Source organism: Nycticebus coucang, chromosome 12 (assembly GCF_027406575.1).
Source record: "Nycticebus coucang isolate mNycCou1 chromosome 12, mNycCou1.pri, whole genome shotgun sequence".
Classification (NCBI taxonomy): Eukaryota; Metazoa; Chordata; class Mammalia; order Primates; family Lorisidae; genus Nycticebus; species Nycticebus coucang.
Window position 1 is genome coordinate 63718318 of NC_069791.1, and position 27395 is coordinate 63745712.

Sequence of the window (27395 nt, forward strand, 5' to 3'; positions counted from 1 at the left end):
GAGCCCACCCTGCCCACAACTTGATTTCAGACTTTTGGCCTCCTGAACTGTGAGAGAGTAAATTGAAATTGTTTAAGACACCCAGTCTATGGTGCTTTGGTGTAGCAACCCCAGCAAACTAAAACACAAACAAAAAAAAAAATAGGTGATATATCAGTAAATTTTAAATCCCATTAATAAAATGGCATAATCCCCATGCATGCTGCTGCCCTAGCCATTCCAGTCTGTCTGCAGAGGAAACCTCTGTCCAGGAAGTGGAGCAAATGGGAATTAGGAAAATGGAGGCCATGGAGAGAGACCACTGTTTTGAGGAGATTAGCTAGGAAGGTGATAGCTGGAGGGGGTGGCAGGTCTCAGTCTGGCTTTTGTTTTTATAGTGGAAGAGGTCTGACCTCGTTTAAAGCTAAGGAGAAAGATCCAATGTAGAGAAGAGGTTAGATGTTTGAGAAAGAGAAGAAAATCAATAAGGAGAGGTTGCCAAGGTGAGATCAGTAGCACAGGGAGATGGTGCCTGTGGCCCTCCTATTACATATATAGTTACAATTACATATACAGTAGAACCTCTGTAAGTTGACCACCCAAGGGACTATAACAAACCGATTAGTATATGGAGGTGGTTAACATAAGGAACTAGGTTACTGTACTGACACAGACATGTGGTACATGTCCAGTCTATGAAAATTAGCTCAACTTAAGGAGGTGGTCAGTGTAGGGAGGAGGTGGTCAACTATGGAGGTTCTACTGTATATGTGTATGTGTGTATACAACATGTACATATTATACCTGTATACATATATGTCTATACATGTATACATACATATTGTATGTAATATGTATATTATATACTACGGTATATTATATACTACATACACACATACAGTATACAATATACACATACATATTATATACTATGTATGTGTGTATTATATATATACATACACACACACACACATATTTTTTGCAATTGTTAGTTATTTGTCTCCTCTGCTAGAATTTAAGGGGCCTTGCCTGCTTCCTTCACTCCCACACTTCTGGGGACCCAAAGCTGAGGGGGGGGATGAATGCAGAGAAGGCAGCTCCAGAAGTCTATTAGAAGGGGCCACGTAAAAAATATTATCAATTCAAAGAGTTCTGGGGATGGGCGGTAGTGATGGTCGCACGATGTGAATGCACTTAATGCCACTTAATGCCAGTGAACCATTTCCACTGCTCAAGTGAACATGGTTAAGAGGGTAAATTTTATATTATATTTTACCACAATTTAAAAAACCATTGATGCCAAAAACATTGCAGGTTTACTATACATTAGCATCTTCCTAAGCGCTTTATTCGTGTCATCTCATTTGAGTCTGGACAAACTCCCTGCAACGGAGTGTCACTATCAGATGGATTTTGAAACAACCCCAGAGAAGTTAAGTCACTCGTCCAAGGTCACCCAGCGAGTCCCAAGCCCCAGCTGATGAGTATCACAAGCCTTTACCAATGAGTCGAGGGTGGTGAGCAGCAGACGCAGGAGCTCCATAAAGACTGCTTAACAGGATCTCCGCAAAGTCGCTCCCCAAGCTCCGTCAGCAGGACAGGCACGCGCCTCCGCGAGCCCGGGACGCGCGCCCCCAAACGCCAGGCCTGCCGGGGCGGAGTCAATGCAGCGGATTGGCTGCTGTCAAGGGGGCGTGGCTCCCGGCGGCCGCTGGGCGGGGTCGCTCCTGGCCGTAAATACCGCGCCACGTGGCACTGGCTGCAGAGGGCCGTGCGCTGGGGGCAGGGCGCAGGCGCGTTAAGGGCGGGCGCCCCTCGGCCTCCGTGGCCCCTCCGGTGGCCGTGACTTCTCGCGAGAAGAGGAGTGGGAGGAGGGGCCCGGCGCCGGGGGCGGGGCCGGCGAGGCCGGCGGGGCGGTGTAGGGAGGGTCCAGCTGGTAGCTGGGCGGCGGCCGGCGCGAGGTGAGGGGCAAGCACCCACGGAGGTGAGGGGCGCGGGGCGCCGGGCTCAGGGCTCGGGCGCAGCCTCACTCCTGGCGCGCCCTCGGCTCCCGGGGCCGGGGCCGGGCCGGGCGGGGTCCGGCGGATAGGTGGCGGGGGTCCCGGGCCGAGGGGCGCGTGCGGCCCGCTGTGTGACCTTGGCTCACGCGCACCCTCTCTGGGCCCCTTCTCTGGGTGCCGGGGTTCCCGGGAGGGGCCCATGGTGGGGGTCCGAGGACAGGATCACCGGCTGGGCGCGCCCCTGCTCCCACCTTGTCTCCCGCAGCCGGGTTCCCAGAGGTGGAGACCAAGACCCTCGCTGCCCGGGAGTCAGTGGCCGCGCTCTGTGCGCTGTCAGTGCTGCTGTCTGACTGCCCCGGAGTCAGGAGGAGGAGTCAGTGATTGCCTGAGACGGCAGGGGTGCTGCAGCGCTGCGTCGACCCTTTGAGGGGTCGAGGATCGGTGTGTGCTGCGCGGCGAGGGCGGCCGGGACCGCTCCCCAGACATGGACTGACTCCTCTCCCCCGCTTCCCCATCTTCTGGGTGGAGGCTCCCAGCCCTGCAGTCCCCGCGCTCACCCGAGTCTGCTGGGCATTTTCCTCTCTTCTCTCGGTGTCCCCGGCTGACTATAGACCAGTGACAGTGCAGACTCCAGCAGATACAGGCAGGTCGTGGAAGAGGGTCACTTAAATGGCCTTTTGCTTCAGAAAGCCTCTCTGCCTCTCAGCGAAAGGAAACCATGAATTTAGTCCGTTAACAGAAGGACTTATATCTGCTTTTTGAGCTCCTAGCCACCAAGGCATCAGTGGCAAACCCTTGGCTTGGGAAGAGGTTCCGTCTGGCACAAAGCACAACAAGCCATAGTGTTTTCATAATTATTAACTTATTTGTTGTATAATTCGATGCTATAGAGACTCAGAAGACCCAGGATGACTAAGAGTGTGAATTGCAGGCAGAGTGATACAGTCCCCTACCTGGCGCACACCAGGGCACAGTTTAGCCCTCCTCTGTAAACATCTGCTGTTGGGAATGTGAGTCAGGACGGGTACATGAGTGAAAAAGGAGAGAAAACAGGGATAATTAGGAAATTGCTACACAAAGGTAGCCCTAACGTCAATGTATAGGGTGCCTGCGTGGAAGGGTATAGAATAGGTGTTTTGTTTCCTTGGGACTGGGGCTGATGTTTTTGGGCCAGCCATAAGTGTTTACTGTTTTCAGTGTGTGCCTGTGTCATTAATTCAGTGAGCATTTTTGAACCTCTAATCATATGGGAGATACCTAGTTGGGCTAGATGCTGGTAATATCATGGGCCTTACTCTGGGAGCATGTGGTCGGCCTGGCTATAACCCAGTGTGATTGGGACTATAGGAGTTTGAGAAGTGTGAAGAAAGAGAGATCAACTGAGCTTATTCTTGGGTTGGGGAAGTTTTCCCCAGTGGAGAGGACATGTGAACTGGGTCTTGAGGGATGAGTGAAGTTTGGGGAAAACATTCTGGGTGGAGGCAACGGGATATACAGAGAAGGGGAAGTGAATGGAATGTTTGGGGGCTGGTGTGTTGCCGTGTTTATGGTGGGGTGGTGTTTGAGGACTGAGCTGGAAACTGAGGCTGTAAAGGTAGGTTTCTGATTGTGAAGGGCCTTGAATGTAGTACAGTGGAGTTTGAGCTTTTATCCCTTTGGTAATAAGCAGTCAAGATTTGGGGGTGGGATGTGATTAGATTTTTGTTTCAGAAAGGAAGGCTAGTGAGAATATGAAAGATGGATTTAGGGTTTGCGGAGATGGAGACTGAGTTGGGTAGCCTTATGGAGGCATGGGTCTAGGCCAGTGACTGAGAGAGTGGGACAGAAGGAGCTGTAGAACCCAGTGTGTGGGGCAGTCTGTGGGTTGTGGGAAGAAAGAGAGGTGAGGCAACTGATTTCTTAGTTGGGTGCCCAGGCCAATGCTGGTACCTGCGGTGAAGGCTGCTGGAGCCAGGTGGGAGAGGGGAAGGGTAAACATGCATATGGGTTTTAGACCTGTAAAATTTGTGGGCCATCCTAGATGAGATGTGATCTAGTAGAGAAGAGAAAGCACTATATTCAAGGGGGCTCTTCCAGTGTAAGGCACAGAGGGCATAAGAGGAGCCCTGTGGTCTAGCTGACCTCAGACAGACAGCTCTTCATCTTTACTGCTGAGTTATTCAGGCTGGTGGGTGATTCTCTTCTACAGAGGTACCTAGGCTGAAGGTGCCATTGGTAAAAAAAGAGACTACTTATTGATAGGCTGAAACACATGCAGCTTGTTCATCATTTTCTTTTAACTCACATCTTTAGTTTGGTTTTGAAATTGTTTTCTTTCTCTCCACAAATGAACATTAGTTTCACATCTGCTTAGTGGCTCTGTGGCTGCAGTTGGGGCTGGTGATTCAGTTGCTGGCCCACAGATGTACCTGAAGATAATCAAATGTCTAACTTAATACATCCTGCTGTTAGCCAGGTGTTAGCCTGCTGTTAGAACCTTTAAAAGTATTTCAGAGAAGGGCGGTGCCTGTAGCTCAGTGGATAGGGCACCAGTCACATACACTCAGGCTCACGGGTTCAAACCCAGCCCGGGCCTGCTAACCAACAGTGACAACTTCAACAAAAAAAACAGCCGGGCGCCTATAGTCCCAGCTACTTGGGAGGCTGAGGCAAGAGAATCTCTTGAGCCCAAGAGTTTGAGGTTGCTATGAGCTGTGATGCCATAGCACTCTACCCAGGGTGACTGCTTGAGACTCTGTCTCAAAAAAAAAAAATCAGAGAAAAACAGTAATCACCAGGCACTGTTGTGTTTAGGGCTGAGGGGATACCCTGCCATACAGAACACAAGAGGATGAAGCAAACAGAGCCCTCTTGGCTCCCAGAACAGGCTAACCCAAGGCTTTTCCTGCAAGGCAGAATGATGTGTGAAGCTCTGGGAATCTGAGTAGCCCAGAGAAGAGACATAAAATTAATGACATCAGGAAGTCCCCAGTTAGAGGGCCTAGCTGGATCTCTTGCTAACAAGGCTCATCATTAATAACCACCTCCAATGTACAAAGCATCCCTTGACTATGAACAAATAACCAAGGACATTGGAAGAAAACCTCTGATATGGAAGATGAAGACCAGAATGTACTGCACTCCTGGAAGCAGCAGAGAGTGTGCAGGAAGAAGGCTTAGCAGACTATCATTGACATACATGAGGAGGTAAGAGAAAATATTGCACACATAGGATAAGAACAGGAACCCCTAAAAGAGAAAGGAACGTTCAAAGATCCAAAAAGTGAATGCTTGGATAGGAAAAATACAATACAGAAACAACTCAGTGGTAAAGGATAAAATTGAGGAACGCTCAGAAAGTAGAACAGGAAAGCAAAGAGATGGAAAATGAAAGAAAAAAGTCAAACCAGGAGGTCGCTAGCTGAACAATAAGAATTTCAGGAAGAAAGAGTAGAGAAAATAGGATGAAATTATTTATAAAATAATTTCCTGGAACTCAAGACTTTCTGGGATGAAGATACAGGTATCTTTCACTCCCTGGAGTCTCCACTTTTCAGTTTGGCTATTAAAAGTCTGGGCAGCAAGTTTAGGTAGTGAGGAAGGCTGAGTTTCGAATAGAAACTAGTGAGGATTTGGGAAGCAAGGGAATTATTTGAAAGTATGTCTCAAGCTGTGTGTTCCAGAATTTGAACAGTTACCTGCATCCCCACTCAAAGACACACTGTTGTGAAATTTCAGAACCCTGGGTCAGAGAAGAGAACGGTAGCCTCTAGAAAAAAACAAACAAAAAAATAGATGCAGGTCACATAGCATCAGGGGCTCCGACCCCACAGGAACATGGGAGGATAGGAGAGGCTTGCTTTTGAAATTCTGAAGGAAAATATTGTCAACCTTGAACTCTATCCTCAGGCAAAGGAGAGTAAAGATATGGTCAGGTGCGCTCCCCATATTTGCCTCTCATGTGCTTTAAGGAAGTGGCTGGCAACTACAATATCCCTGGGGAGGTGGTAAGTCAGAGAGAGGGATTCAGAGAGAGATAAGTGGAGGCCAAAGGATTTTCCCCAGCAGTGAGGGTGAGAAGGACCTGCTAGGAAGATGGAGTGGCAGGATGCCAGCTAGGCCCCAACGTGGAGAGCAAACATGTCCTGACCTGAGCTGGTCAGAGGCTCCTCAAAGAGATTTTTTTGGGAGAAGATGAAATTAACAGGACACCTGATGCTTGGAACATCTGGAAAGGAGATTTAGACAGTTGGCAGAGTTGGGGTTGGATTAGTGATAAGTACTAAACAAAGCAAATGAAAACACAAGACTGTTATTAGTTCCAGGGAAAATAAACCATTGTGCAGGAAAAGAAAAATAATTATAGTCTACTACAAGGCTCAGCTGTGAATAGCCTCTCCACAATGATAACAGTTTATGTAAACACCGACTGCTGCTCTAATTGAAATTATAATACGCCTGGATGGAGAAGGTGTGGAGTGAGACAGCAGAGTTGAGTTGAGGGTCGAGAGGAAGGGAGAGCTAGATTTTTGCCTTCTGTGGTGAGGAGTCAGTTGGTGATGCCCCAAACGGCATAGCCAAGGCATAACTCCAGAGCCTCATTATTTAGAGGTTGGAGGCAAATGTCCAAGGAATCAGGTAGAAAGAATTATAGAGAAGGGTGGAGGTGAGGATGGGGAAGAGGGCAGGAAAGACTGTGTTTCACAGTAAGCTTCCAAGAATAATTTCATCCTTTAGTGGTTGTGGATATATAGTGTTGATGCAAATAAAATCATACTCAGACAAGCTTCCTGTATCAATGGAGACACCCCCATCTGCCTGTTGTTTTCACAGGCCCTCCGTAGCAGGATTTCTTCCTGGTTATTGTCTTCATTCTCTGTATCCTGTCTCTGGGTTCTGGTCACTGAGCAGAGATTTGGTGCTTGATAGGGGCTAGACCTCCTTCCTCTGAGCTTTGAGTGGAGATCTAAAGAAGTTTTGGTTTCCCTGGGACTGCCCTGAGATTCCCAGGATGTGAGAGCAACACAGCAGAGGGACAGCACAGAGGCCAAGCAGCAGGAGCCTGCATGGGGTGGTTGGGGAATGGCAAAGCGACCATCCAGGCTGGGGTGGGTCAGTGAGGGAGCTGTGGTAGAAGATGAGACCGGTGGGACCCCGTCATGGGCCACTGGAAGGGTTAGAGATGAAGACCACTGGACTCTGGTGACTGGAGGACTTAGAGCAGAGATATGGTATGATCTGATTTTCATGGCTGTGGACTCTGTGGGCACCAGGACAGAAGCAAGTGAGAGCTGCGGGCACTCAGCAGGATGGGCTGTAGGTGGGACCTGGAAGGTTAGGGCCTGGAGATATTTTGCATGTGAAACATGTAAAGCCCTAAGCAGATTCTTAAACTGATCACGTGAAATTTATTGTTGTTATTATTTTCCTTTGAAATTTCTTTGAATTGGCTTAAGTTTCATAAGTGAGTTGTCATTTGGATTCTAGAGTCAAATAATGATGTGAATTTTTGAGTATTGTGAGGCATGTAGAAAATGCATTAGAACTTAGAACCTAAGTTTGGGAAATATTGAACTGGCCCATGGGCACTAATATCCTGTCTAGTTGTAAGGTGCCGATTGAAGCTTTTAGCAACCAGGGAAGAGAGAGTAGCTGGAGTTGGTAGTCCCTGTGCCCTGGACTAAGCTCAAAGACCAAGTTTGGGCTCAGTTTTCATTGAGGTCTTCTGGGACTTTAAATCAACATTCTGTTCTCATCAATGTGACCATTTATTACATATTTTTGTTTGGGTAATATTATCAGATTTAGTTCTCAGGGTTAACTGAAAACAAATGGTGTAGTTTTGTGAGCAAATAAACCATAGTCGTCATGGTACCAAGTAAAAATCTATCTTACAATGGGGGTTTTAATGCAGAATCGCACCATGCTGTAAATTGTAGTGCTTGGCAGCCCAGTGTGGGCAGAGAGCAAATGTTGACACCAGAAAATTTCCAAATTTTTGTGATGAGACTACAGTGATGAGAACTGCAGTGAATTATTTGCCTCATATAGTGTTTGTAAAGCTGGAAAAGAAGTTGGTGGTTTCTCGTGATTTTGCCAGTAGTATAAATAAGTAAAACTTGAAACATTCTTGGAGTTCTTAATGAAGGTCATGTCACTTGATTTAATGCCCAAGAACTTGGTTATTTAGACAGGAAGAAGCTAATTCTCTCAGATAAAGGTAATAATAATCTAAATGTCTATGTCTGGGTATGGAGTCTCATACCTATAATCCCAGCACCTTGGGAGACCGAGACAGGAGGATCACTTGAGGCCAGGAGTTTGAGACCAGCCTGGGCAAGATAATGAGACCTTGTCTCTACAAAAAAATTAAAAAATTAGCTAGGCGTGGTGGTGCATGCCTATAATCCCAACTACTTGGAAGGATTGCTTGAGCACTGAAGCTTAAGGTTATAATGAACTATGATGATGCCACTGCATTCTAGCCTGGGTAATGGAGCAAGACCCTGACTCTCTAAAAAAGAAAGAAAAAGAAAAAAAGTCTAAAAAGAAAGAAAAATCTGAATGTGTTGTAAAACCCAGCCTCTCTGAGCACAGTGGTTAGGAAGGTGGGCTTTCAAGCCAGGTGCCTGATTTCAGGTGCTAGCTCTAAACAGTTGCTGGCTATGTAGACTTAGACAAGTTATATAACTATTTTGCCCCAATTTCATCACAATTAATGTGAAGATTAAACAAACTAATATGTGCAGAGCCTTTAGAATATCACTTTAAAAAAATTAAATCATAGCTGTGTACATTAATGCCATCTTGGGGTACAATGTGCTGGTTTTATATACCATTTGAAATATTTTCATCAAACTGGTTAACATAGCCTTCACCTCATTTTCTTAGTTATTGTGTTCAGACATTTATACTTTACACTTAGTAAATTTAACCTGTATCCTTGTAAAATGCACCGTAGGTGTGGTCTCACCAATTACCCTCCCTCCAGCCATTCTCCCCCCTCCCCTCCCCTCCCCTCCCCTCCCCTCCCCTCCCCTCCCCTCCCCTCCCCTCCCCTCCCTCTCCTCCCCTCCCTTCCCCTTCCTCTCCTCCCCTCCCTTCCCCTCCCTCTCCTCTTTCTCCTTCTTGGGCTATAATTGGGTTACAGATTTTTTTTTTTTTTTTTGCAGTTTTTGGCTGAGGCTGGGTTTGAACTCACCACCGGCTGGGTTTGAACTCACCACCTCCGGCATATGGGGCCAGTGCCCTACCCCTTTGAGCCACAGGCGCCACCCTGGGTTACAGCTTTCATATGAAAGCTATAAATTGGTTTCATAGTAGGGCCAAGTACATTGGATACTTTTTCTTCCATTCTTGAGATACTTTGCTAAGAAGAGTATGTTCCAGCTCTATCCATGTAAACATGAAAGAGGTAAAGTCTCCATCTTTTTAAAGGCTGCATAATATTCCCTGGTGTACATATACCACAATTTATTGATCCATTCATGGCTCAATGAGCACTTGGGCTTCTTCCATGACTTAGCATTTATGAATTGGGCTGCAATAAACATTCTGGTGCAAATATCTTTGTTATAAAGTGATTTTTGGTCTTCTGGATATATACCTAGTAGAGGAATTGAAGGATCGAATGGCAGGTCTATTTTTAGATCCCTAAATGATCTCTCAACCTCTTTCCAAAAGGAACATATTAGCTTCCATTCCCACCAGCCGTGCAGAAGTGTTCCATTTTCTCCACATCCACGCCAACATCTGTAGTTTTGGGATTTTTGTGATATGGGCTAACCTTACTGGAGTTAGATGATATCTCAAAGTGATTTTGATTTGCGTTGATCTGATGAGTAAGGATGATGAGCATTTTTTCATGTGTCTGTAGGCCTTGCGCCTGTCTTCTTCAGAGAAGTTTCTCTTCAAGTTAGAATAGCACTTTTAAAAACATGTTCCCTGTAGATGTTGTTATACATTCAGTTGCAGATATGTAGTCTTTTTCTACTACTAATAACCGGCTCTTGGTAGAAAGTGTGAAATAATAAAAATAACACATTTGTGTAACAAATATTTGAGGGCCTAAGGATGAATAAAGCCAGTGGTATAGTCTAAAGAAAATGCTTTACTATTTTCTAAAATACTTGACTGGTATTTTCTCATTTTCTTCCTTATTAGCTCTGGTTAGCAGAAAGGCCTAGATTATTCTCATTTCATAGATGAAGAATTGAAACTCAGACCACTGAGCAGAGGCTGGGCTTGTTTTGAAAACCTTCCTTCTCCTTTTCCCAGTCCCTAAATATTTGTACAGAACTCTGCACTGGGGTTTTTGTGCTACTTTGTAGGAATTGATGAGAGCTAGCCTATCTCATTCATAAGGAAGAGTTTTAGCTTCTGGCGATCGGCTTCCTAAGACCATTAACATTTTTTAAAAATTTAAATCAAATGTATTGAGGTATAATTTACACAGAATAAAATACACCCCTTTTAAGTATACATTTGATGAAAGTGGACATATATGTTTACCTGTGTGACCACCACTATAGTCACCATAATAGAACAGTTCTATCACCCAGAGTTTCCATATGCTAATTTGCAGTCTATGATTTCTGTCATTATTTTTGCCTCTTTTAGACGTCCTATAAATGGAATGGTATAGTAGGCACTCTTTTGTATCTGGCTTCTTTCAGTCAGTATGTGACCTGAGAGGTTCATACATGTTGTGGCATGGATCAGTAGTTCATTCTTTTTTTTTTTAATTTCAGATTATTGTGAGGTTACCCACAACTCAGTTACAATGTTTGCGTTTGTTAGCTAGAGTCCCTCTTGTAGTTATGCCTGCACCCAACAGGTGTGCCATATACCCTTACATTGTGCCCATTAAGTGGGAGTTCATTCTTTCTTATTGCTGAGTATTTTTCTACTGAATGAGGATACCAGTTTTTTTATGTACTCACTTGTTGATGATAGATGTTGGGGTTGTTTTCAGTATTTAGCTATTTTGAATAAAGCTGCAAAGAATATTCTTGTTTAAATCTTTGTGTGGACATATTTTCTTTTCTCTTGGAAAGTTAGCTAGAAGTGGAATTGCAGGCCATATTGTAAATATGTTTAACTTTCTTAGAAAATACCAGGATATTTTCCATAGTGGTGATACTATTTTCCACTTTGACGGGTTCCAGCTCTCCTGTAGCCTCGCCTGTACTTACTCTTGTCAGTCTTTTGCATTTTAGCCATGGTCTAGGTATGGGGTGGGTATCTCGTTTTAATTTACATTTCCTTAATGTTCCATGATGATAAGCATGTTCCTTTGTGTTTTTTGACTATTCGTACATCTTTTCTGAAGTGTTTGTTCTAATTTTTTAAATTCATTTTTTAATTGGCTTGTTTTCTTATTTTTAATTGGGAGAGTTCTTTAGATATTCTGAATGTAAATCCTTTGTTAGATATATGTAATGAGAATATTTTCTCTCAGTGTATTGTCTACCTTTTAATTTTCTTTTCTTTTCTTTTTTTTTTTTTGCAGTTTTTATGGCCAGGGCTGGGTTTGAACCTGCTACCTCCAGCATATGGGGCTGGCGCCCTGTTCCTTTGAGCCACAGCCACCATCCCTTTTAATTTTGTTAATGGTAATTTGAAGAGCCAAATTTTTAAATTTTGATAAAGTCCACTTTGCCAATTTTTTGTCTTATGGTTTGTGATTTTGGTATCCTAACAAATGTTTGCCTTCCCCCAAATCATAGAGATTTGTCCTGTTTTCCTCTGAAAGTTTTATAGTTTTGGCAAATGTCTGGTTGTTCCAGCATCATTGATTGAAAAAACCGTTCTTTCCTTATTGAATTACTCTGGCACCTCTGTTGAAAATAAATGAGCAACTAGCCAGACATAGTCGTGCACACCTGTACTCCTAACCACTCTGGAGGCTGAGGTAAGAGGAACCCTTGAGCCCAGGAGTTTGAGGTTGCTGTGAGCTACAATGATGCCATGGCATGCTACGGAGGGCAACAGAATGAGACTATATCTTTTTTTTTCCTGTTTTTGGCTGGGGCTGGGTTTGAACCCACCACCTCTGGTATATGGGGCCAGTGCCGTACTCCTTTGAGCCACACTCACTGCCGAGACTATATCTTAAAAAAAAACAAAGAAAAAGAAAAAAAGTAAGAAAAATAAATTAGCCCCATATATCTAGATCTCCCTTTGGACTCTTTTATTTTCCATAAATCTATGTAGTCCGTCTGTCTTGATTACTTTCCCCCTCCATTTTTTTTTTTTTTTTTACTTTTCTAGTTAGTCCTGAAATGAGCTACTCAAACTTCTCCAAATCTGTTCTTCTTTTTCTTTTCTTTCTTTCATTTTTTTTTTTTTTTTTGAGGCAGAGTCTCACTTTGTCACCCCCAATAGAGTGCTGTGGGTCATAGCTCACAGCAACTTCGGACTCCTGGGCTCAAGTGATTCTTTTGCCTCAGCCTCCTGAGTAGCTGGGATTACTGGCACCCACCACAACCTACTTTTGTGTGTGTGTGTGTTTTTTTTTTTTTTTTTTGGCTGGGGCTGGGTTTGAACCCGCCACCTCTGGCATATGGGACCGGCACCCTACTCCTTGAGCCACAGGCGCCGCCCTACAACCTACATTTTTAGAGATGGGGTCTCGCTCTAGCTCAGGCTGGTCTCAAACTGGTGAGTTAGGCCTTCCGCCCACCTGGGCCTCCCAGAGTGCTAGGTTTACAGCTGTGAGCCACTGCGCCCCGCCACTGTTCTTTTTCAAGCTTGTTTTGGCCATTATAGGTTCTTTGCGGTTCCTAATACATTTAAAAATTAGTTTGCCAATTTCAACAAAAAACATCCTGGGATTTTGATTGAGATTGTGATAATTTTAGAGATCAATCTGGGGAGCAGGAACATCTTGATATTGAAGCTATTCACCCATGAACTTGAACTTGATATCACTCTTTTATTGTCTTAGAACTTCAGTTTCTCGGCAGTATTTTGTAACTTTCAATGTAGAGCCCCTACATGTTTATAATTGAACAATGTAGAGCCCCTTCATGCGATAATGTGAGATTTGTACAACATGTTTTAGGGGTCCGTTTCATTGGTCTTTAAATAGATCCCAAGCATTGGTATAGAACATATACTTTTGTAGGATCTTGTAGAAACTTTCAGGAGCAGAAAAATCCATTTTATATTTTTTCATACCATCGTTTTTGACTTTTTGAAAGTCTTAGGATTAAAAAAAAAGTCTGGCCTATAGGCCAAAAAATTCATAGCATCTTTCTTCATAATAGAGGAAAAAAGGAAATATCCCAAAGTCCATCAGTTGGGAAATGGATAAACAAATAGTGGTGTATCATAGAGTGAAATACTCAGCATTTAAAAAAGGAACTTGGGCGGTGTCTATGGCTCAGTGAGTTGGGCACTGGCCCCATATACTGAGGATGGCGGGTTCAAACCCGGCCCCAGCCAAGCTGCAACAACAAAAAAAAAATAGCTGGGCAATGTGATGGACACCTTTAGTCCCAGCTATTTGGGAAGCTGAGGCAAGAGAATCACCTCAGCCCAGGAACTGGAGGTTGCTGTGAACTGTGACGCCATGGCACTCTACCGAGGGCAAGAAAGTGAGACTGTCTCTAAAAAATAAATAAATTAAATAAAAAGAAAAGGATCTTATTACTGATATAAGCAACAACCTGAACAAGTCTCAAAAACATTATGCTAAGTGAAAAAAGCCATGCACAAAAGCCTGCGTACTGTGTAATTCTTGTTATGGGACATTTGAGAAAGGGCAGAACTGTAGGACTGAAAATAGACTGGTGGTTGCCTAAAGCAGGGTGTTAGGAGAGGCGGGAGGAAGCTCTGGAGAAGGATGGAAATGTTATTTATCTTAACTGTAGTATACATTTGCCAAAACTCATCAAACTACACTTGAAAAGAGTGAGTTTTACTGTATGTAAATCATACATATAGTAAACCTGATTTAAAAAAGAAAAGAAAAAGAAACCTGATTTAAAAAAAAAAAAAGAAAAAGAAAAAACAGAGGTGCCAATGTGACTCCATCAGGAAGGAACAGTCTTTTCCACAAATGGTGCTAGAACAACTGGGTATCTGTATGGGAAAAATGACTCTCAGGCCTCCCTCTGAAATACCTGGGCTGGATGGTGGCTGAAATTCTCTGCCTTTGGCGTTCCTTTCCAAGGTGCCAAGTACATTGGTTTTCTTTTGTTAACACTTAACTGTCCAATTCTCACTGGCTCGGTCACTTCTGTCTATAATATGTAGTAACCACACATGCACGTACACACCCAGTATTGCCAGTCCAAATGACAAAAGAAACATTTGTATGAGGGCTGTCCAAGGAAGAGAACCTGTGGGTTGTGCATCTGCATGTGTGTTTATGTGTATATATGTACACATGAAAAACTTGATTGTAAGGAAGTGGCTCACACATTTATAGTACTGAGAAATTCATAGCCAGAAAATGGAGATTCCAGTCTGAGTCAGAGTCCAAAGGCAGGAGAGGACTGATGTCTGATGTTTAGCTCGAAGACAGACAGACAGAGAGCTGATTCTCATCCTCTAGTTTCTGTTCTGCTCAGGTCTTTGATGGAGGGTATGAGGCCCAGGTGTGCTGGGGAGGGCATCCACTTTGTAGTCTATCAGTTTGATGTCTCATCCAGAAACACCCTCACAGGCACATTCAGGATAATGTTTACCCAAATATCTGGGCACCCTGTGGCCTAGTCAAGTTGACACATAAAATTAACCAGATTTACTGCATCATTTTATATGACGGATGTCAGTTCTGCTGTAAAAATGTGGAAAATGCCTTGTGCGGGTGTTAACATGGAGGATCTAGCCATGTGGCCCTTTCCTCTTGAGAGGATAACTATGAGTATGCCAGGGTGACACGCAACAGGATGGGAGTGAGCTGTGGACATATAGCCATTGTCTGTCACTGCCCTTTCCTTTCCTCTTCACCTGTTATTAGTGTGAAAGCTCATGGCCCAGCATGGGCTGCATGTCTGCCCTTGGCATTATGCACTGCATGTTGTGTGTGAGAAAAGAAATATTTAACAGCCCCACCCAGAGCAAGAAACAACTCTGTCTGCCTAATCACAGTGTTGGGTGTAAACCTAGCCTAGTTTATTCTTTAGAACACCAGGGCCTTTTTGTTGACTGCTTTTTTGAAATGGTAGAGATTTACATTTGAAAATAATGTCCTTATTTTTTTGAGTGAAAATGATTTTATGAGGTCATTGCTGTCCCTGATGTGTGTTTGAAGCAGGTGGGCTCATGACTTAGTTCTCAGCCCACTGTTCTCATCCCCAGGAAGCAGGGAAGCTTGCATAGGGTTCAGGCTGAAGCTATCTTGGTCCCTGGGCCAGCAGTTCCTGTGTGTCCAAATGGCCTTTTGGAACATAACCTGCTGTTGGAGATGCTCTCCGGTAGTCTTTTCTCTCACTCCTGCAGTTCCTACTCATGCATGTTTTAACCTCTCCTTCAAGGGTCATACTCATAGAGCTGCCTCTTGTTCTCAGCCTGGCTTATTTCTACAATTGCTGTGTGTGTAGCTTGCTTGATATTAGAATTGACAACACAGAGGCCTGCCCTTTATGCCAAAAATGAGCCCTGGCCTCTCAGACTCATCTGTAAATGCTGCCTCAGTTGTAAGAATTTAGGGATTTACCACCTTGTCTAGAAAGGCAGGGAAGGGGCTGTACCTGAAGCAGCTGGTTATGAACACCCCGGAGTGGGACAAGGCCAGGGCAAAGGTGAATGACCAGGCACACAGGATTGGGGCCACTCTGAAGGAGATCTTTAGGACTGGTTTTCACAGTAGGGAAACAAGATAGGACTTGTTTTCCTGTCCTGTTTTCATGTACCTCCCCTGAATTATGCATTTATAAAAATTTTAGTGTTTTCTTAATAAACATTGCCAGTAAAGTCAGCTTGCCAGTCTTTTGCAGAGTTGTGAGTGTGACGGTGAGCTGTAGCTTCATTACAGACTCTAAGAGGCCAGACATGGTGGCTCATGCCTTTAATCCTAGCACTCTGCGAGGCCAAGATGGATGGATCGCCTGAGCTCAGGAGTTCAAGACCAGCTTGAGCAAGAGGGAGACCTTGTCTCTACTAAAAATAGAAAAACTAGCTGTAGTCCCAGGTACTCCTCTGGAGGCTGAGGCAAGAGAATCACTGGAAGCCTGGAGTGATGACACCACAACACTCTATGCAGGGTGACAGGCTCTAAGTTTAGCCTCTGTTACGCTTCTGTAGCATATTTAATGCCTTAATTTTTTTCACACTGTCATTTATTTTGCTTTATTCATTCAACAATACCTCCCAGTCCACTGCTAGAGGTCTAGTTCATTCTTTTTCTTTTTAATTTTTTTTATCATGGTAAAATACATATAACAAATTTACCATCTGACCACTTTTAAGTATACAGTTCAGTGATATTAAGCACATTCACATTGTTGTGCAGCCATCCATCACCAGAACCCTTTTCATCTTCCAAAACTAAAGCTCTATACACATTGAACATTAACTCCCCTTCTTGGCACCCACAGTTCTACTTTCTGAATTGGACTTTATGAGATTACTCTAGGAACCTCATATAAGTGGAATCTTGAAATATTTGTCTATTTGTGTCTGACTTATTTCACTTAGCATAATGTCTTCAGGGTTCAATTTGTTGCACTGTGTCAGAATTTCCTTCCTTTTTAAGACTGAATAGTATTCCATTGTAGGGATGGGCCACAATTTACTTCTCTAGTCTTTTCATGGACCCTTGAGTTGCATCCACCACCTTTTAACTATTGTGAATTGCTGCAGTGAACATGAGGCTACAAATATCTCTTCCAGACTCTGCTTTCAGTTCTTTTGGGTTTATAGGAAGACTCACAATTAAGTTCGTAAACTCATCCTAGAAAAAGTGCTGCATACCTCATTGCTGAATATCACTATAGTCCTTTTCGAAGTACTTCCCTTGGGAAGATATCCGTTGACACCAGCACCTAGTCCATACTTGAAAGCAACTTTGGAACTCTTTTTCTGGAATGACCATCAGAGCTGTTGTCACATGAAGATCTGACAATTAAGTTCGTGAACTTGCCAGCATGAACTTGTGCTTAAGTTGGCAGCACTGTACAAACAACGCGGTAGGGTTTTATAATCTCAGTATGTTGGTGTCTCACAGCTGTGTTTGTGTCAATATGTGGTGGTGTCTTGCTGAGTGGTCTTCATTATTGTTGTGTGCTTTTGTGTGCCATATGATGATAGCTCTGATGGTCATTCCAGAAAAAGAGTTCCAAAATTGCTTTAAAGTAGGTGCTGGCATTGGTGCTTAGCTTCCCATAGGGAGAACTTCAAAGGCGACCATAGTGATTTCCAGCAATGAGGTACATAGCACTTTTTCTAAAATGACTTTGCAAACTTAGTTGTTAGACGTCGTACACAGAAGTGGAATTGCTAGATCATATAATAATTACATGTGGTAATTCTGTGTTAATTTTTTGAGGAACTGCCATACTATTTCCTGCAGTATGGCAGGAAACCTATACCATTCTTGCCAACAGTGCACAAGTGTTACCTTTTTCTCCACTTCCTCCCCAGTACTTGTTATTTTCTGGTTTTTTGATAGTTGCCATCCTTGTGGGTGGGAGATGGTGTCTCACTGTGGTTTGTTGCATCTCCCTAATGACTCATGATGTTGAGCGCTTTTTCATGTGTTTATTGGCCATGTGTATATCATCTTTGAAGAAATTGCAAGCTCCTTGCCCATTTCTGAATCAGGTTGGTTGGTTGGCTGGTTGGTTGATCTGTTATTGGGTTTTGAGAGTTGCGTATATTCTCTGGATGTCCCTTATCAGACATGTGATTTACAAATATTTTTTTCTATTCTGTGCCTTTTTACTTTTTTGGTAGTATATTTGTTACACAAAAGGTTTAAATTTTAATGAAGTTCAATTTGTATATTTTTTCTCTTGTTATGATGTCTTAATTTTTTTTTTTTTTTTTGAGACAGAGTCTCGGTTGAGTGCCATGGCATCACAACTCACAGCAACCTCAAACTCTTGGGCTTGAGCTTTTCTCTTGCCTCAGCCTCCCAAGTAGCTGGGACTACAGGCACCTGCCACAACACCCGGCTGTTTTTTGTTGCAGTTGTCATTGTTGTTTAGCTGGCCTGGGCCGCCGCAACCACTGTGCTATGAGTGCCAAGCCTGATGTCTTAATTTTTTATTGTTGTATATCTTTGAAAAGTGAAAAAAAAAATTTCCGATGGCAAATAACAATAAATGCTTAATGTAAACAAAAACACAAGTTAAATAAAAATCACAAAGATGTAAGTCAGAATTGCCTGCTTGCCCACTCTCCAAGGATACTTACTGATGCCATCTTGGTAGATATTCTTCCAGAATGCCAACTCTGCATTTTCACAAAGAAATGTGCAATCACATACAATCTTAAACACACACACTTCTGTTACTGGGATGTCCTCACATAGTTTTGGGTGCAATAGTATGCTCCAGTTTGTCCTCAGAATTAGCAGAAAGTCCAATGTAGAGTGCTCTCTCCAGGGTTCATCCATGCCTCAGTACCTGGGGCTCCCTAACCTTTACAGGGTGGTGAGACTTCAGTTAAGGGCTAGTTTCATGTAACCATTATGAACAGCAGTAACATCTTGTTTGGTCAGTATTTAATAATGATAGCTGATGCCACCTTCTGTAAGTAAATCTTGATTACCACTGCTACATGAAGCCTTAGGGAAATCTACTTGAAAGTCTTCACTTTGTAGTCATTTGTATCATTTAGTGTATAAAATGGATACTGGGAATAGTAAACTCCCTTCAAAAATCTCTTAATCTTCCCATGATGAACTATGCAGCCCCATTCCTGGGAATTTGGACCCAGAGGCTTTTCCTCCAGCTGCCACCTAGTGCTCCATGGGTCAGGAAGAACAGTCTCCCATCCTGGTCACCTGGATGTGGGCTCCTGGTCTGCGGCAGTTTGGTGTGGCTGAGTCCTCTCTCCCTACCCCCACCTCCCAGGGCTCTCCAGGATTGGCCCCTCTAAGATTGGGCCCTCTGTCTCACCTCCTGTCCTCTTTCTTATTACTGCCCACTTTGGCCTCCTTTGTACTTCTGCTAGAGCCCTCTGTCCCCCAGGGTATTACAGCCTTTTTTCCTGTTGTTTACATCTCAACATGATATTGTCTGACTTGTCAGACCCAAGAAGGCCTGGTCACTCACTGTCTCATTAGCCAGTTTATTTTCCTTGTGACACATATCAAGACCCGATGTCATCTTGTCTGTTTATCTGAACATGTGTTTGCTCCCCTCCAGAACATAAGCCTTTGAGGGTGGAGCTGTCCAGTTCCCCACAGCACCCTAGCACTGAGGACAATGCCTGCCCACTGGGCTTGCATGCCCCATGCTCATTTATGGAGTGAATGACTGAACATGAATGGGGTACATGGGGTCAGTGATGCCACTCTGGGTAGTCCGCGATAGCCTTCATGCCTCATGCTTTTCCTCAGGTGCAGCCCCAGCTGTAGGGGGAGGTGGCCAGTCCTCCTGCGTGACAGGTGCATGGCTGGGAATTACTTACCAAGAAAGTAGAAGAAGAAACCTTTGATTAAAAATCCCCAGTCCTGGGCGGCGCCTGTGGCTCAGTCCGTAAGGCACCGGCCCCATATACCGAGGGTGGCGGGTTCAAACCCTGCCCCGGCTGAACTGCAACCAAAAAATAGCCGGGCATTGTAGCAGGCGCCTGTAGTCCCAGCTACTCAGGAGGCTGAGGCAAGAGAATCGCTTAAGCCCAGGAATTGGAGGTTGCTGTGAGCTATATGATGCCACGGCACTCTACCAAGGGCCATAAAGTGAAACTCTGTCTCTACAAAAAAAAAAAAAAAATCCCCAGTCCTAGTCCCAGCTACTTGGGAGGCTGAGTCAGGAGAATCGCCTGGGCCCAGGAGCTGGAGGTTGCTGTGAGCTGTGATGCCACAGCACTCTACCGAGGGCAACAAAGTGAGACTCTGTCTCAAAATAAATAAATAAATAAATAAATAAATAAACAAACAAACAAACATGAAAAATCCCCAGTCCTCAGAAGGATTAAGGTCATGCCACTCAAGTAAATTTTAGGTAAACCCATGTAGGTGCTGATAGCAGTTTTGGGGGACATCCTAATAGGATTATTGTGTATTGAGGCTAATAGGTGGAAACAAAGTCTCAGGGAGAACTTTAAAATAAAGTGATTCATGTTTAAGTAACCAGCAAAACCCATGAGCAGGGAGCGAAAGTCACTTTCCCAGAGTCAGGCTGGCATAAAGCTGTAGGTGGTTGGTGACACTGACCCAGTGCCCCACCAGACCCACAGGCTGTACTGACCGTGGGGGAAGGTAGGCATTGGTAATGGTGTCTTCTTCCTCTTGCTTAGAGTCCATGCTCACTAAATAATCAGATTATAACCTGGTTTTCCATGTAGAGGCTGCACTGTTCTTACTGAGTAGTCTCATCTGCAAAAAGAAGGCAAATGCCCAGCAGATCCACAGCACCGCAGAGGGAGAGCCCCAGGGTGCAGTGACCTGGCTGGCTGTCCCTCATGGAAGGGCAATGTGGGACCAGACATGCTTCTAATTCTGTGTGGAGTGCTTGGCAGGACCCAATCCTGTGTAAAGTCAGTTATAGACTAAGAGCAAACCTTTCCTGCTAAATGTATTGTAGCAGTTTAGTGCTCATACATCAAATGAGGAAAAAATTAGAATGTCTTTTGTTTAAAGAAGACTTTTTTCTTGCACTGGAGACCCATCCTCAGGACAGTTAACAAACAAATGTCAAATGAGCCACTCCTGCCGCTGCCATATGCAGGAGGGCTGACGCCTGCTGCAGGGAGTGGGTGGCTGAAGTTCAGCCTGGCTGAAATTCTGAAGGGGGCTTGTTCCATCTAGATCCATGGCTGTGTGAGGACTTCTGCTGCAGGGACAGTGCCTTGTGTCAGTTGGGTCAGGGATGCAGGATGCTCAGCAGTGCTATTTTCTTGCCTACTTGGAACAAACACACAAGGTAGCCCCTGAACTCCTGAGGAAACATGGTCTTTGAGTAGAGTCAACTTTGAGTCAGCAGAAACTTCTCGGGTGACTTCAGTCCCTGGGGAGAGCTGGGAAAATGTATGTGCATTTGTGAAAGTGTGTAATGCACTACTGTCGTTACCACAGAAATACTTTTTGTAGTAGATACCACTCAGCACTAGCTATTAATGAACCTCCAAGTAATTATGTAGAATTAAAGAAGATAGAAAAAAACAGTAGATAGTGTATGATTCCATTTATATAAAATTCTAGAAAATGTAAACTAATTTATCGTGATAGAGAACAGATCAGCTATTGCTTGAAGAATAAAAAGGAAGGGAGAAAGACAGATTGAAAGAGGCATGAGTGGATGTTTGCGGGTGACAAAGACGTGCCCCCTCTTCGGGGGGTGGCTTCATGGGTATAGCGCATGTCAGACATGTCACTGCTGCCAACACAGACACACGCAGCTTACTGTAGGTACTGTAGTTGGTACTGTGGTAAGAAAGTTGAGGGAGTGTGTCAGGCTTGAACTTGTGGAGTTAGATGCCAATTTTGCATCTGTGTGCCTCAGTTTCCTTAGCTGTAAAAGGACATAATGTTGCCCTCCTAAGATTGCCACGTAGATAGAACACACAAAGTGATGTACAGACATAAAGTGCTCATCTTGGTGCGTGGCACGTGGTGGGAGCTCTTTAAATGACAGCTGCTATTGAACAGGTATTATTACTTTTTTTTTTTCTTTTTTGAGACAGAGTCTCAAGCTGTCACCCTGGGTAGAGTGCTGTGGCGTCATAGCTCACAACAACCTCAAACTCTTGGGCTTAAGCGATTCTCTTGCCTCAGCTTCCCAAGTAGTTGGGACTACAGGAGCACGCCACAAGGCCCGGCTATTTTTTAGTTGCAGCCGTCATTGTTGTTTGGGGGCCCGGGCTGGATTCAAACCCGCCAGCCCCAGTGTATGTGGCTGGTGCTCTAGCCACTGAGCTACAGGCACCAAGCTGAAAAGATATTATTAATATATAATTGTTATTATTCTAAAATATGTTCTTTGTAATTAAACTGAAGTCTTATTGAATTACCAATAAGAAGTCATAGGTTTTATAAAATGATGTGCTCACTGGCATTTGTTAGTGTATATATAATGCTCCCTGGCTGAAAAATAAGTAAAAAGACTGAGGTTGTCAGCTCAGTAATTCCCTTACCTGGTTCTTGGCACACAGTACATATGGAAGATGGCAGGGTCCCTGGTTTGTGGTGTACGCCTGTGTCCATGGTGTGACACTGAATCTGTTTAATCTGCACTCTGCTTGTTAGTCTTGATCTTAAAATTGTAATTTACCTTTCAAGTCATTCAACATTTTAAGTTACTTTTCCCTTTTTCTCAGACTTTGGCAAACCTTTTTTGTTTGTTTGTTTTTTGTTATGATTTTACCTTCATCTCAAGAAACTGTTGAATGTTACACATCATTGTAACACGATGGTCTTGAGGATTTAACATGGATATTTATGATCTGATTTTAAAAATAGGCTGCAAAATTGTATGCTTATAACCATTAAAAGGGTTTTAAACTTGCTATGGTGTTGCACGTTCTCATTTTACTCACGGCCACGCACATGGGAAACTCCAGGTCTCACCTCTGACCCTCAGGACTTTGCATGATTTGAGGGCATTACCTTTATCATGTTTAGTGCTCACGTTAACTGTGTGTGATGTTGCCTCCTCTAAGGTGGGGGTCTGCCAGGCCTCAGGCTGCCCTGTGCTTTGGGCGGGCATGCTGAACACTCCAGGCACTCAGGAAACACCCAGTGAAGGTGGCAATGGGCAGAAGATGTTCTTTTCTCTGAGGAGTGTCATAACCTTTCATGTAGAAGCCTGCCCCCCTCTTTTCACTGTATTGCTTTTCCCATTAAATGAATTAAGAGTGTGCAGAAGTTGCAGGGCTGCATAGAGAGGGCATCCAAATGTCCCCCTCACGAACTTGTAGGTTCATTTGATGAGAATCTGTTAAATGGCGGGTACAGTTGAATGCATGTGAGAAATACATGTTCACATGGAGAGAAGTCCAAGAGGGTGCTCAGATGAGAGGCTCTGCCCCAGAGCACCCCAAGGGTGATCTGTCCATCTGTGCTCAGATGCCGTCAGTGACAGAGGTCTCATTTTGGGTTTGGCCACCTACACTCATTAGTGTATTTATTCTTCCACCTGCCTAACTTCAGTCTCTTAGTATTATCTTGTGTGGCTGCACAAAGTAGCTTGCTCCCTCTTCTCTGTGATAGCCCTTCAGAAATTCTCCTCCTCCTGGATAGCTTCAGTTCCCATAGGTGCCCGTGGAGGAGCTGGAAGAGAGCCCAGGACCCTGCCCAGGGAGGACCCTACCCAGTTTCAGTAGGTAGGTGGACAGGTGTGCACATAACTGTAGTGCAGGGGGGCTGAGCGTCAGCAAGAGGGGCCAGATTATTGGGCTTTTCCAGAAATCCTAGGCTATTTGTTCATACCACTGAACATGGAAATTTGGTTATCTTTTCCCCTCAAACCTTAAGAATGGGCTATAAGATGGTCCTGCTTAAAACTCTAGGAACGAGAGATGAGTCTGACTACGGGAAGAGATGAGTGCTCTGGGTACCCATGCACTGTGGCCACCATTATTTCTGGGCTTAGCTGAGGTCTTGAGGCTGCCGGGAGCACTGGTGACCAGTCCCTGTAAAGGTCCACACGTGGGCCAAGTGTGACAGGAAGACACCTGCAGGCTTGTGTATATTAATGCAAAATAGCACAGCATTCTCTTTTTTCTCAACCTCATCTCTTTTTTCTTGTATCTGCTTTGAGGTCTTCTCTGCTCTGGGTACCCATGCACTGTGGCCACCATTATTTCTGGGCTTAGCTGAGGTCTTGAGGCTGCCGGGAGCACTGGTGACCAGTCCCTGTAAAGGTCCACATGTGGGCCAAGTGTGACAGGAAGACACCTGCAGGCTTGTGTATATTAATGCAAAATAGCACAGCATTCTCTTTTTTCTCAACCTCATCCCTTTTTTCTTGTATCTGCTTTGAGGTCTTCTCCCACCTTGTATAGTTCATCTGTTGTTTTTAGGTGGAAAATGTAACATTCATCCCAATTTAAATTTCCGTCTCTTATTTTCAGCTTTATTTTTTGTCTTTCTAGGCTGTGCATCTTTCAGATTCTGGAGGAACCTGGACTCAATGGTGGTAGTGTGGGCCAAATGTGCCAGTAGTTGGGGTTAGAGCGTTTGGGGGAAGGGCCTAGCTAAAGACAGAGCAAATTGAAGGAGAGGCCAACAGGGGACCTGAGAATTGTCCAGTCCAGGGTGGGCCCAGAGACTATGCAAGCAGAGGAATCTACCCGGAGGTGCTGGCAACAGAAGAGGGCAGTGAATGTGGTACAAATGTGTAGGGGCAGGAACTCATATGTGTAAAGGAATCAGTGTCCTTAGCAAAAAGCTATGGCAGGAGCACAGCCCAAGGATATACCAGAAAAGGACCTGCCATGGAACGTGAGAGAGCCGGTCCCTCCACAGCAAGGCTGCTGTGATGCAGTCTCTGCTCCTCTCATTCAACTGACATGTGCCTGGTACGGGGTGAGCAGGGCCGGACAGACCCTGCCCTCCTGGAGGTGTGTGAGGGAGAGACAGTACGCAATTACAGATGTAATAGACGGAGCATGCATACACTGGGGATCTGACCCGGTCAGAAGAGGCTTTACTGAGCATGTGAGCACTGAGTTGAGAGTGACAGGATGAGCGGGTGTCCACTGATGATGGTGGGAGCAGGGTTGAGTGTATGGGGAGTACCCTCTCTTGCTTCTGGTCTTAGCAGTGAAGCAGTCAGTGTTTCACCATTATGTGTGGTGTGAGCTGTGGGTTTGTTGGAGGTGCTCTTTATCAAGTTGAAGACGTTCTCTTTTCTTAGTTTGCTGAGAGTTTTAATGAGTGGATGTTGGATTTTGTGAAGTGCTTTCTCTGTATGAGCTGATTCTTTAGTCTGTTGATATGGCAGATTGCATGGTTGATTTTTGAATGCTGAAGCATCCTTGCACACGCAGAGTAAATCCCACATAGTCATGATGTAGTTCTTTTTATACATTGCTGGATTTGGTTAACTAATATTTTGAGGATTTGGGGCATCTAGTTTCCTGAGTGATACTGGCCTGTAGCTTTCTCTTCTTTTTTGTACTGTTTTTGTTTGGTTTGGGTAATGAGTTAGAAGTGGTCTTTCTTCTCTTTTCTATAAGAGATTATAGAAAATCGATGTTGTTACTCTTTAAACGTTCAACGGAATTCTTCAATGAAACCATGGAGATTTCTTTTTTTATTTTTTTATTTTTTGCAGTTTTTGGTGGGGTCTGGGCTTGAACCCGCCACCTCTGGCATATGGGGCCGGCGCCCTTCTCCTTTGAGCCACAGACGCCGCCCATGGAGATTTCTTTTTCAGGAGATTTTAAAATTACAAATTCAGTAATTCAGTAATTCTTTCTTTTATTTATTGAATCATAGCTGCGTACATTAATGCAATCATGGGTACAATGTGCTGGTTTTATATACAATTTGAACTGTTTTCATCAAACTGGTTAACATAGCCTTCATGGCATTTCCTCAGTTATTGTGTTAAGACATTTATATTCTACACCTAGTAAATACAAATTCAGTTTCTTTAATGAGTATAGGATCATTCATCTTGGTAGTTTGTGGTTGTCAACTTATTAAAGTTGCTAAATTTGTGGGCATGAAGTTGTTCACAACAGTTTCTTATCCTTTAATGGCCATGAGGTCTATAACATAATCTATCCTCTGTTTTATTCCTACTAAAGGTTATTTGTGTCTTCTTTTTAAAAAAATCTTTGTCAGCTTTTCTTTTTTTTTGTAGAGACAGAGTCTCACTTTATGGCCCTCGGTAGAGTGCCGTGGCCTCACACAGCTCACAGCAACCTCCAACTCCTGAGCTTAAGCGATTCTCTTGCCTCAGCCTCCCGAGTAGCTGGGACTACAGGCGCCCGCCACAACGCCCGGCTATTTTTTGGTTGCAGTTCAGCCGGGGCTGGGTTTGAACCCGCCACCCTCGGTATATGGGGCCGGCACCTTACCGACTGAGCCACAGGCGCCGCCCCTTTGTCAGCTTTTCTAGAGGTTAATTTCATTGATTTTTTTTTCCCCTAAGAGTTTGCTTTTGGTTTCATTGCTTTTGTCTGCTTTTTTTTTTTAAGAGACAGAGTCTCACTTTATCACCCTTGGTAGAGTGCTATGACATCACAGCTCACAGCCACCTCCAACTCCTGGGTCTAGGTGATTCTCTTGCGTCAGCCCCCCGAGCAGCTGGAACTACAGGCGCCTGCCACAACGCCCGGCTATTTTTTTGTTGCAGTTTGGCCAGGGCTGGGTTTGAACCCACCATCCTCGGTATATGGGGCCGGCGCCCTACTCACTGAGCCACAGGCTCCGCCCTTGTCTACTTCATTGATTTCCGATCTTTGTTATTTTCTTCCTTTTGCTTACTTTTGGTTTATCTTGCTCCTCTCTTTCTGGTATCTTGAAATAAGATCTTAGGTTATTATTAATTTGAAATTTCTCCTGTTTTTCTACTGCTGTCAGCACTGCATTAGCTACATCCATATTTTTGACATGTTATATTGTCATTCAGTCCCATGTACTTTTAGTATTTCCTTTGAGGTTATTGAGAAATATGTCATTTAATTTCCAAGCATTTGGAGATTTTCCTGTTGTCTTTTGTGTCATTGATTCTAGTTATATTCTTTTATGGCTACAAAACTGTGTGTGATTTCATTATGGTTACCGTGGTGTGTGTTTTGTGGATGTTTGGGGTAAAACATTGTTTCATAGAGTGTTCTGCATATACTATTTAGATCTTATTGGTTGCTGGTGTTGAGTTTTTTATCCTTGCTGATTTTCTGTCTAGTAGTTCCTTCAGTTATCAAGAGTGAACTATTAAAGTCTCCAACTATAGTTGTGGATTTGTCTATTTATCCTTTAGCTCTATCAGTATTTTTCTTTATATATTTTGAGGCTCTGTTGTTTGGTGCATACACATTTAGGATTATTAGGTTTTTTTCTGATAGATTGAAATTTTTTTCTTTATGTAAGGTCTTTGTTTGTCTCCAGTAACTTTTTTTCCTTCTGAAGTTTCCTTCATCTGGTATTAATATAGTCACATTTGCTTTCTTTTGATTAGTGTTTGCATGACTAATGTTCTCCATCAACATTAGGAGAGGGAGAGGAGGGAGGAAGTGGAACACCAGCTAGCCCCACCTCTAACACTTCACTTCACCCCATGGATGCCAGGCAGGGGCAGAGTGCAGTTCAGCTCCCCACTGGACCCTGCTGCAGCCAGGTGAGGAGGAGTCAGAGTGTGGACT

At 44.0% G+C, this 27395-nt stretch overlaps 1 protein-coding gene across 7 annotated transcripts in view; it reads left to right on the plus strand.

The window, feature by feature from the left end:
- Positions 1–1821: 1821 nt before the first annotated feature.
- CHST12 (carbohydrate sulfotransferase 12) overlaps positions 1822–27395 on the plus strand; it is a 29686-nt gene continuing 4112 nt past the window's right edge. Inside the window, exon 1 of one of the 7 annotated variants that reach the window (XM_053557439.1) lies at positions 1822–1940. The gene's annotated coding sequence lies outside the window, so the exon portion shown is untranslated. Of the gene's footprint in view, positions 1964–4975; positions 5166–9218; positions 9373–26975; positions 27371–27395 lie in introns of those variants that run through there. The other 6 variants (XM_053557434.1, XM_053557436.1, XM_053557438.1 and 3 more) reach the window with 6 other exon arrangements.